Here is a 12983-nt window from a genome sequence, read left to right as displayed (position 1 = left end):
CTTCGTATCACATAATATTATTACGTAACTTTATTAAATAATGGACCTAAGATAAAATTAAATTTAATAGTTCGTATACTCCATTCTATTTTTAGTAACTAGAACATTACTAATGCAGTAAAATGCATTATTGCATTTAGTGTGCACGTAAAACTGGTTTATTTCAATCTAGATAGTACTATAATTGCTGATTGTAATCGAAGATGACGTTTTCAGGTCATAGATATTTAATATTAGAGCTAGATCACAAGGGCAGATCGTTTCACATGACGGATAGCCGTGGGATGACTAATTATTACTGTGATTTCATTTATATTTGCTTGGTAATTACTGAAATAATTATGTAATTATACTGACAATTTATATTTTATATTTATGGCAATTATTTGATATTTATGAATTATGGTTTGCTTTAGTTTTTGGTTTTATTAAATAAGAGTTAGTACCTCATAATAACTCTCTTTCATAGATAGTAGATTTCTTCTTTGTAGCTATAATATTTTGTGTCTCTTCGTAATCGTAATACAAAATGCACCAAAGAAGCTAAATTGAGTCAATTGATGAAACTTATCCAGTTCACGTCTCTCTCTCACCTAGGCTTATTCCTATCTTCTGTCCTTTTCTACAGTAGTTTCAGCAACATTGTAAATTGTATGCATCATACAACAATATTCACATTCATATTACATTGTTTATTGATATTTGATGATATCCAGAGGCAGAATAATTTATCTTAAATAACATTACCCTGTGTTTCGGATGATTTATTTATTTTAAATTAATTTGTAATTAAGATTTCTAAACTTATACTTATATTTGTGTTGAAATATAATTTAATCACAATTGTATTTTTTTATTTTTGTAATAAATTGTTAACTACAACATTTCGACTAAAAATGATGACTTTTAAATGAGCGTAGTCTCAATAAAGCTCTTCAAGTGGCAATGAAAACTTATAACATGTAAAATACTCATTTCATTTTAGTTTTGTTCTCGTGACTGACCTTTCAGTTGTAACAAAAATCGATATAAAAGGTTAAGTTCAAGTTTAAACTTCTTTCAAACAATGAAAAACCTTGTCCATATACTTTAGTGTATATCGTAGTTTATATGTATTTCATATAAACAAAATGCATAAGGAACGCCAGCGGTTCTCAGAAGTCGACCACGCAAATGTAATGCAGACAGTGTGTCGTCGAGAAGTAAATAAATTGACATAATTCATGCTCACAAGCGTTCATTTACACCGTACGTGGATAGAATTCAAAACTTTGGGGACATCATTACCATCCATTGCGTACGCGCAGGCTGATTTCCCCGACGCGTGTGTGCGTGAGGTTTCACAGTGCCCGCGTGTGCGTGCGGCTCGGCAGACTTCTTGGCAACGAACGCTATAAGGGCCCTTTCATACTGAACCACTTTTTACATTAATAGTACCTAATAGACCATTATGCCCATACCCGGAGGCTCGTTTTTTCGTAATTGCGCCAATCACCCTCGTTATGGGATAATTTGAAATTTTTATTTTTCTTGGTCTAACGTATGTGTGTAACTGTTATAGGTTATAATACTTAACTTTATATAAAAGTTTTAACTAAAAATTGTTTATCTGAAGTTTGTGTTTAATTAGCCCTAGATCTTTTCGAGCTTTCCTGACAGAAACCTTTTCAGCTAACAAGGCGCGAATTGTACAAATATTACTAACATGTATTTATGCTCATTTTATCCCACAACAAAAGCCTAAACGTAAAGCCATTACCTTTGTACACACATCTTTGCCCATTATACGTGTATGTATGTGTGTGTACACGGACAGACAACCTGACGCCATCGCCGTGTTCTTAAAACAATGTCTGAATGCGATATTGTGTTGGTAGGTACTTTGGCTTGACCGCTGCACAATTCTACAGAATTGTACACTTTTGTGTTTTAAACACGATTTCTAAATAACTTTTCAACAATTAAAAGCCGTTTGTGCTTTTAACACATTGAACAATTTGTTTTGTGCCTAAAGCTCGGGTTTGCGTGCAGAAAAGATGTATATTATGGCAGAAGAAACTTTTAAAGAGTTATTTAACTTAGTTAAGCTATTAATTAATAAAATATTATCTCCAACAAGTATAACATATGCCACTTTTTTAAAAAGCACAAAGCCGTTAGTCTCAGACTTATGAATTATCAGCATATCTTAAAATAGCTATTCAGTGTAATAGCGCGTTTTTACGTGTTAATGGGTGTCCGGAATAATTGTACAATTGTACATAATTAGTGTCTACACTATCTCTAATGACTTCCCTATCGCCTAATGTGTTGCACCTGTTAACAACCATAAACAACTGTTTTCAAGCATCGAATGTCCCACAAATTATGTAACCTGTTTAAAGCTTTAAAGTACAGATTATGCAATACGTTGTCTATGGGTTTTTTCAAAACGAATTTGCTTGAAATCAAGGGAGTCGATGACGCACATTTAATTAAATTACGATCGCCTTTCACTATTCCAATTGACTTTGCTCACGCACGACTTCCTTCCAACTTTTACTTACACAAATAACTTTTTAATATAATCTGTGGAGATAACACAAATGGAACTACAGATTAATCAAGATTATTTGAAAACTGTGCTCGTAGTTTTTGTTTATAGCCAGAAAAATACATGTGTTCGATTCTCAAATTTATTTGGATCAGACAAACATCATAAAAATTAAACGTGACAAAAAATGAGACTTTCAGTTAGATTTATATTGTCTTTAAAATATATTTCTATTTATTGCCCCATTTGTAAAAGACCATCATCGTCATTCAACCTTAGTGCATTAGTACCGAGATCAAAGGATGCTTGAAAAATATAACTAAATGCATTAAAATGGCAACTTTCACACATCCTCAATCAAGACTGGATAATTTAGTGACCAGGAGACTTCGTGACAAAACTTGGCAGATACACAAGTTAAATATACCTATTCTTAATCCACTTTACGATTATACACATCACACATTTTGTTTCATGGCTTCTTGTGTGCGTCAATTAGTTTGTAAAGTGCTGTTTTATCAATTTATCTCAGTGTGGATAATTCTTGCAAATTTCGTCTAATCGCTCTCTATCTATTTCATTCTGTTGAGATTGCAATTGATTTTAATGATGATTGTATAAGTTTTTAATAAGATAATAACAAACATCTGTAAATGTTATTCAAAGCCTCTTCGCTATAAAAGATTATTAGCACATTCTCTTTTCAATTATAAATTCAGATTCAATGGAATTCAATATTTCCAAACATTAAAAGTACTTTTATGAAAAAGGGTGGAGAGTGGAGACCACAATACAATTAAACAGGGGCTAGCTAGAATGCATCTTCCTTAATTATTGTCTGTCACTCCTTGACTTAACTAAGATCGGGTTGCAAGATGAAGTACAGCAGCCAAATTGTTATTTTGACCCTACAATTAGACTCGACCACTCAAAGACGATATTTTATGAGCATTCTACCACAAGGGTGACCCAATTCGCATCGAAGCAAGCTATCAATATCTTAATTTTCGTATCAACATATTCTATGCAATTATCCAGCTCTAAATCCAATTTTAACAAGGCTCTGATTAATTCCGTTTAATCCGTCCAATAATTTCGAAAACAACCTCAATTTTGTAAATCGATGATCAGTAAGGCTTGCCACGGTATACGCAATATAAGTATAGAGTAGTTAATTTTAATAATCTGCAGTGGAAAGGACCGGTCGAGCGAGTGCGATGTAGCAAGTACTGCAATTATGCTTTGAGCCGCCGCACAGTCTCTGATGTTCGCTATTCTATTCGTTTTTAGATTAGTTATAAAATTGTATGGAAGTGGTCGAGAACATTTTCATTTTATACATGTAACACTTTCTGGAAAAAATGAAAACGTCTTTACATAATGCTGTCGTATATCTTGGTATTGTGAATTTAAACAAGGACTTTACCTACTGATATAAGAAATCTTAGTTGAAGGGAAACGGTAAATCGTTTGAAAAGATTGTACATACGTTTTGAAATGAGATATATAACCACAAAGTCAGCCCGTGACCGCGCTCGCTGCTCTTAGAAATGTCGTATTAAACTCTGTCTATAGTTAATAAATAGATTTTTCAATATAGAATTTATTTTTTTTTAACTACGTTATTCTTGTTATATGAACCTCTCTATGCCGTACATTTTAGTGTAAAGTTATATAAAGTTTTGTTTTATTTGCACATATGTTGCTTTGTATGTGTGAGTGTGAATAACTCTGGGCTGATACTTCCGTGTATCGACGGTCTCCATTTACAAACGGACAAACTGAGAAACGGTATTGATATTTATAAAGGACTGCACAGTGCACTACTGAATAGTTTGAAAGTACACTTGTTAAATAATATTTTACATAAATTTGCATTTGCAACTGACAATGTAGATTGTAGAGTTATATTTTCATTTCGATATTATTTTAGGGGCGGTTTTTCAAAACATCCGACGAATAAAGTACTATTACACAATAATATGAAAATGACACTTAAATGTAAATATACGAGCAATGGTTCATAATTTTGAAATACATAGTTGTGTAATACTAGTCAAAGAATAATTATCAAATAATAAAAATAAACCAAAGATCGAAAAATCGTGCCTCAAACATCGAGATAGTATGTATATATCTCGATGGCCTCAAATGCATTATCTACCCACCGTGACTTTAGCAAATTTCAAAAAGCTGCTTTCAAAATACATATTTTGTTTTCACATAGAAATGCAGAAATGACGTGTTTGCGGAAATGTCATATAGATAGATATCGATAGATAAGATAAGATAAAAGATACTTGGAGGAAAGATTATATAATTCCTGATTGGATCATATCTCGGAGATTAGATGAAAATTTACATTAAGATCAATGGCTCATAAATCTTATTTTCACAATGATGGAATTGTTTTTTTCTAGAAGTGCGGATTCGTCTTGTGATTATTACGTTATCGTTTGATTAGCATTTCATAATATATCTTATATCTATAGAGTTTATCGACGATTTTCGTGTGAAATTTAACACATTATTTACTAATATAAAATGTAACACGAAAATTTAGTGTGTACTTAGTACAATTTATTATTGAGCAGTTAATTGTTGAGAAGATAAGTGTTATTGCAAGTTCCATTTTCTAAATATAATTGAATGCTTCGAATGCTTTCCGTTTACTTGATTCAATTAATATCTATCAACACATGTAGTACAATGGATACAATTTACTTATACAGAAAGTTAAATTCGTTAGAAAGTTTAAACCGAATCGCGAAATATTTAACCAAACGCACAGGAAATTAGTATCTATTGTGATCGTAGCACGTCATATATTTGGTTAACTTGATCTCTTTCTTCATAAATGGGCTGGGTTTCACAAAAGTTGAAAAAAATTCTTGTGTGCGTGTGTGAAGGTCGAATTTCGTGTAAAACCACGTTTAACTGCGAAGTTCAATGTTTAAACTGAATGAGTCATTGATGTTTTTACTCGGCTCCGAATGGTCAGGTATTTTGAGAAGTGTTAAATGCATTTAAAAAGCACGTACAGACAGATATGGTTGAAAGAAAAAAAAATACGTGACGTGAACATTTTCATATAAAACTTTACGTATTAATTGAAAGATTTGATTTGTCTTTTATGTGAAAAATGTATGAATGATAGAAAGGGATTGTAGTTTTTTACACGATTATACAAAACGTATATTTTAAACGTACATAGCTTTTTGATCAGAAGTGTGTTATTTCTAATAGATAATTGTTATTCTTTTGAGATGAATAAGTAGTCATTCTTGAACCGTTAACTGGCTTTTTGTAAATTAATGTTTATAAGATTCACTGATTTTTTATCAATACCTGTAGTGAGTACTGAGAATAGAGGCAATCATATATAATGAAATGTCAATATTATTAAATATTATGAAATGAAATTGATTTAAGATTTTATCAAACAAAAAATGATCAACTTAACAAAATAGACAATTTTACAAATATTGGCATTTGATTTGAAATTAGTGAGTGATTCAAATTATGTGTCATATCCAAACTTAAAAAATAGGTATACAACGCATAGAGTTAATAAATATTAGAAAAATACAGTCGTAAATATTGAATTAGTCTCCATATAATATAAGCACAGACTAATAATAATATACTACGTATACAAATATAAGTTAGTCGGCGTCTTTATACATTTGAAACCTGTCAAAACTAGATCTTGTTTAAATATAAAATTTACATCGAACGGTACAAAATAAAAAACACGGTGATAAAAATTTAATACACCATTAATTATTATAATGTATGTTTGATAAACTGATGCGGTGTCGTATTACGCACAGGTGTTGGAGATCGTTGTTTTTACTTTAATATCATACTAATTCTAAATTATAATAATTAATGGTGGAACGGCTGCGTCTTGATGAAAGAACCTTTTTACATTTATTTAATATATTTTTTGGGTATTCTATTAATATTAACGAGGTTATGTGTATCTATAGTTAGTTTTTCATACGAATGTTTGTTGAAATCATTAGTGCTTTCAATGAGTAAAATATACATTACCTACTTGGGTCATGTTTTTGTGACGTTTTATGTTAATTTAATTATGGATGCTATAAATAAACCTTCGAAATAAACGTAATTTAATTCTATGTATGCCTGTGGCCTTAATAATATTCATCTTATCTATGTGACAGAAATTACGATTTTAACGTGATTTGATAAAAATTGGTAAAAGTATAAAACGCACCGCGTTGATGTCTTTTCTAAGGATCGAGGTTTGAGGAAGATTTTTGGAAAATAAATAAATTATTATTATCGTATGAGGAGTGCTAATGACATTATTTAAAAGTGTACATAAGAATGATTTTAACGTACAAGAATCATACATTTTCCTCCTTAAAAATACGTTGTACATATTTGAGAAATTATCTTTTTGTTATGTTTATTTGACTCCTTATGGTTAACGATTATGTGTTTTAGCCTGAAAGTACTGTAGCAATTATAGTTCATTCATAAAATTAAAAATTTCCAACTGCTTTAATTAATCTCATTTCAATATTTTGAATTTAACTGCTTACGTCATGACACCAAATTAAAAAGTAACAAAAAAGGTTTAATTTTGTATTTTTTGAAAGTCAAATACGGCATCTTTCTATTTTTTTTAAATAAACGTTCATTTTTGCAGCCGTTTCCAAGAAGGACAAGCTTTGGGTTGCCAACCGCACTAACCATCGCGTATTGTATTATTTTTCGAACTCAAAAACCGTTGATTAAAGAGTATAGAAATATTTTTTATATACTTAGAGAAGAAAAAGATATACTATTTTAACAGGTTGCCAATTACGAATATTATTATTTTTTATTATAAAAAATGTTGGCAACCCTAGCTCGTCACATACTTCAACAATCAACAGTAGCTATACTTATCACTTGTTCACTTAGCGAATAACAGTTAAAGCGCAAATCTTAACCAAACCGTTACTAACTTGCATACTAAGCTACAAATCTAGTCCTTATTATGTAAGCCATAAGGATTAAAATCGTTCTTATATATTTATATAATAAATTACGAACAACTTTATGACTGCAAATTGGGAATTGGTTGATTTATATTTTAATTACTAGTTGCTGCCCTCGACGATGTTTCAATTACTTTGATACTTTATAAAACTACCTTTTATATGACACAAAAGATCGTGTCTGTTACTGTAGCTAAATATGTACCTATATTTCTAATATAGTGGAAAAACACACTTTTACGTAATTTCAATATATCGATCAATCTTCGTCTTTGGTTAAAAAACCAAGTCATTCTTGAATAAGATAACATTTAGATATAATCTCTTAGTACTCAAATTTTGTGTAGAGCCATGAATGAATGAATAAATGAGCCGTAAGAGATATATATTTTAGCTGTGCTCCGCTCCTGTTGGTCTTAGCGTGATTATAAGCCTAAAGCCTTCCTCAGAATGGGGTATCTAACACCGAAATAATTTTCGGTGAATCGGTTCCTGAGATTAGCGCGTTGAAACAAAGAAACTCTTCAGCTTTATAATATTAGTATAGACTATAGTCTATTAACATTTGCAGGAGCCAAATATTACCTATTACGTTAATTGTGTTTTGAACTTTTGAAGCCTTTTTTGTACACAGGTGTCAATCACATTTAAACATCTATTATTAACATCTATTATTAAAACTATTCGAAATAGCTAACAACATGAAATTATATAATTTGTGTTAATAGGAAAAATATCAAAACGGATTTCAAAGAAAAATTACAAATATGAAATCGAAATCTTTTTTGGAATTACAGAAATGTAACGGAAAAGTAACAATTATTGTTAGTTTTATTACTAAATAACTTGGTAAGTGATGTAGGACTCAACTTCAGGTCAAGTGTGGGTTTGATGAAGTCATTCGAAAAACTGAAAATGATAACTTATGTTCAAGTATACTTTGAAATATTTGTCGGTAATAGTTAACAGACATAATAAAAAAATGATGATCTTCCATGTCAATTTTATGCGGCGAGTTCAATGAAGAAAACTTTATTTAGCTATTTTGTATGAGATATGTCATTTTCCTGCATTTTCAATTATTTTATGATTTTATCCTTGTTTATCTTCGTGGAGTATGTTACATGGTTTTGGTAAATAAATAATGGAAAAAATGCCGAAGGATTCATATAATCAAGGATTTGTGTTAGAAACTTAAAACCGAAGGACTTGACATCCTAACTTTGTTCTTTTTTAAACAATAAAATCATATTTAATCGATTTCACTGAAACAGCTGTTAAATTCGTTTTCTCTCCGAATAAATTCTTAAAATAACTGTAATAAACCTTCACTCAATACATTGACCTTAAAATATTATATCCATCGGTATATATTTGCTGATGCAATCTCGTATTTTATTCTCATTGTTGCATTTTTGTCTACTTTGCTATGCGGTTTCTTATTCTATGTGTACGACATAAATTATAAGAACTTTACGTGATATTTTTAAATCTATGGTATGTTATTTTGCGTAAATTTAATTTATCCTTAATAACTTTTAAAACTGTTATTACAATGTTTCAATGTTATAGACATTTAACATGACTAGTATAATATAAAAACTAGCTTTATTCTATATCTTTGTAGAGCTATCTTTATGATCATAGATATTTGATCATAGCTGCATTTTCACCTGCTATCTGTCACGTATCCATTGATATTTAGATATTTTAATAATTTAAAAGCAATTCAAGTTCACTATGTTTTAATTTTCGTATCTTTAGTGTCATACTTTACTCAAGAAAATGTATTATCCCTCTATGCCCAAATAGTATGTTAAAAGCTATCCGACTCTTAAATTTTAAAATAATCCCGTAATCATTTGTGTCAAAACTGGCGCCATTATTTACGTAACAGATAAAAAAGATAAAATACATCACAGATAGCATTTGTTGCATCTGTCAGTAAGATTGATTGTGCAGAGTTAAAAAAAAAACGCGGAATGCGTGTTGCAGTGTGCGTGACAGTTTATGCATTTTTTGCTGACCGAGGACAGCAGCAAAGGAAACGAATGTTGCGTCAGTTAAACGTATTTACAATTGAAATAAAACTATCCCCCATTTACTATGAGTATCGTGACAAGTAACGTGTAACATGATCGAGCTTATCGTTAAATCGATAGAGAACAGACTCGAACGAAACTCGATGCAAATAAGCGTAAAATATAACACTGTTCGTACTCACTGTTGAATCCGTGATGTACACAAAATAAACTGAGGCACAAATTCACTCGCGAGCGTGCGTACACAGCGACGTTCGTACGTAGTTTGACTCGGCTGGTGGCTTGTACATGAATATATTATGGGGCGGTAAGGCACTCCATTGGCTGAATGTGCCAAGCCTACGCTCTACGTAGTGCAATGTGTAAACTTCATAAAACTTTTAGAAATTAAACGACTTTTTAACGGATATAAAACGCGATTTATTCGTTATGTATTTAATATTTATCATTTAGATTAGTAAGATATTTGCGTAAAACCGAGCACTAGAAAACGTTTAATAAATTAATTTTCCAGAAAATATATTGCTCTATAATTTTAGAATTATATAACGTGAACGTTGGCGAAAGAAAAAAAAACTATAATGAAGACCTATCGAGTGTAGATTTCAATTTCACATTATAAAATCATTTTCGTAGATAAAATATATTTTTTAGATTTTTTTTAGTAGGTTCTTTTTCAAGAAAAAAATTTTTTTTTTATTATGAAGGCGTAGTTGTAGTAAGAGTTTGAAATAGAATAAATATATAATAATGAAAATATAGAGGTAACTTTTCATACAAAGATAATATTGGTAAAAACTTAATAATACGTGTTTTCACGGATAAATTACCTCTTTCTTTTTATTTTATCGCAAGAAAAATATCTTGAAACTTTGACTTTTGAAAATTACTTTGAGTATATCAATTTATTTTTCAATAATAAGTATAAATTGATGAAGTTATCAAACACGACGAAGAAAAACTCTTGGAAAATGTAATTATATCTAAAAGGTTGAGATTTATTACACCTTATTACCTTATCATAGAGCCTAGAGTTGTCAGGTTTTACGTAATAGCGCTTATTATTTTTAAATTAAGCTGTGTATTCATGAATTCAGTATAAAATATAAGTTTATCAATGTGTAAACTACTTAAACACTGTCTTCAAATAATATTTAAAAATATAAAGATATTCTCATAATAAATTATCCGATGCCTAATTGAAAAAAGTTATTTTATGTGAGATCCGGTATTGGTGTCATAGCATACAAGTACAACTTAATAATTGGCAAATTATTAATAAACCTCTCTCTCAAAGCTATTATTAATTTACTAAGAATTCATTGAAAAAATTACAAAGCGTCTAAGTTTGTATCTTGTCGCGCCAATAAGCACAAATGTATAGAGGATATTGACCTTATCTTTGTGGTATTATTAAATAATTAACTATGTTATGCGCTTAGTGTTAAGTCAAATCTGATGGATGTCATGCGTCACTGGAACTTCCGTTTCCGCGGCGCGAATTCGCGACTTTTTTTGTTGCTTATAGCAAGAAATTTTGTTATACGGTCCTCAGGACCATAATGTCTAAAAAAAGAGCGTGTGTGCCGAGCACACGTATCAGTAGTGGAACTTCTTTGACGAGATTTAAAGATAAAATCGTCGTCTTATTCTGACGTGACGGTATTGCCATGACGCGACCTTGGAATTTTACTCTCAACGCGCCTAAAGAAGTTTCAATTAAAAAAATTTAAAATCAATTATAGAAATATGACATAATATGAGATTTGTCAGAGAAATACAATATATACCTGTGATACCACATACCTTGTGTGTGCAATGCATGATTTGATGTGCAATGCAAAATGCATGATTTGATTGTTCATCGACGTAAAGTGTCAAATGTTTATTTCCATGGCTGTAAAAGGAGGAAGGAAATGTAGGTTTTAAATTTTAAAACTCATAGTTATTTACCTTATGAGTTTTATTTAGTTCAATTTATGGTAAAGCTTAAATTTTATAATAAATATGTAATTAATTATTCCTACGTTTCGCACTTTACATGACATTCAGTTTAATTTCTTAGTTATGAACAATTATTTAGATTTATTTTTTTAATTTTTTCAATTTAGATTTATTTATGTAAACTATAAAAGTGTGAATATAGACGCGAGGATGACTGCGAATTCCTGGATTGCAGTGATCTTCCATAAAATTAGGTGAATACGCAAAATTTTAAACATAACATGAACATAACTTCTGTACAGGCTTAATGAATAAACACATTCAAACATAATTTAATTCATAAAATACAACATTATTATGCGATGTATTTTACTTTTATGGAAAATAATTATTTACGGTTTTCCTCTTATTTAATGTGAACTTAAAAGGCAATTATACATATTTATTTATAGGGAGTTATTTTTAACAGCGCTCTACATTTTATTTTAAAGTGAATTTTTGAGCTTTTTAAAATATGAATGAAATATAAAAATATGCTTGAACTTTGATATTTTTATATTTCTCCCACTATGTTTATAAAAAGCGCGGCAATTTTTTTGTTTTCTTTTTATGTATGTACACGAAGTGTTCAACACGAATATAAGAGGAAAGTTAACTTATTCATTTATTCAAAATACTCCAAAAGTATTGGAGAATTTTGAAAAATTGTAGCAGTAGAAACTTTATTACGTAGTATGTTTTTTATCCGGATAAACCCGGACGGAGCCGGGTCGTGCAGCTAGAGCAAAGAAACGTAACAAGTGACGTTGTTCAATAAATGACGTCCATCTTGAATTACAGGAATACTACATTAAAAAGGTTGAATTAATAGTGCTGCGCGTTATCTAGATTTCCAATTTATCTTAGTTTACATCCTTCAATAATGGAGAACGGGAAATACAAGCTCAATAATTATTTCCTTGTAATTTTTGACGCATGTCACTCACAAAAAGTTATTAATGTTATCTGTGGCTGTTCATAATTGTGTATCTGTTATCCTTGATTCTGTGTAAGCTTGTTTGACGCATGCTCACTGGCTCACATGTGCGAATATAATAACTGCCCTGTATTTGCAGTGAAGTTCTAGGTAAATATGTTTGCACTACACTTTATTCCCACAGTATTACAAAAAAAATAGGTATGATGTAATAAGGTAACGGTAATCTAAATCTTGCGAGATAAAACTTTAATATAAGAAACACTACACATTTAAAGTTAAAAGTTCACCAAGCGAGTGGGGCTCCGTTGAAATTATTAAGTATTCTGACCTCCCGCCTTAGTCCGGCTCTGGTTACGATCGTGTCAATAAATTTAAATAATTTGGAAAATCCAAAAGTGCACGCCTCATAATTTTTTTTAATAAATATTTATTAATTATTATTTTTGTTTATTTAATAACAATTAAACCAC

At 30.3% G+C, this 12983-nt stretch overlaps 1 protein-coding gene across 2 annotated transcripts in view; it reads right to left on the bottom strand.

Annotated features, from left to right (window-relative positions):
• The window catches only part of ITP (ion transport peptide), a 29947-nt gene extending 20056 nt beyond the window's left edge, over positions 1-9891 (bottom strand). For both annotated transcript variants that reach the window (XM_089705088.1, XM_089705090.1), the window contains exon 1: positions 9773-9891. The gene's annotated coding sequence lies outside the window, so the exon portion shown is untranslated. The remainder of the gene's footprint in view (positions 1-9772) is intronic.
• Between the last annotated feature and the right edge of the window lie 3092 nt (positions 9892-12983).

The sequence above is a fragment of the Colias philodice genome, chromosome 16, assembly GCF_061535455.1.
Source record: "Colias philodice isolate Cphi_HAF_F1 chromosome 16, ilColPhil1 Martin Lab GWU primary, whole genome shotgun sequence".
Classification (NCBI taxonomy): Eukaryota; Metazoa; Arthropoda; class Insecta; order Lepidoptera; family Pieridae; genus Colias; species Colias philodice.
The sequence above is the reverse complement of the archived record's forward strand: the minus strand, read 5'-3'. Positions and strand labels throughout refer to the sequence as shown.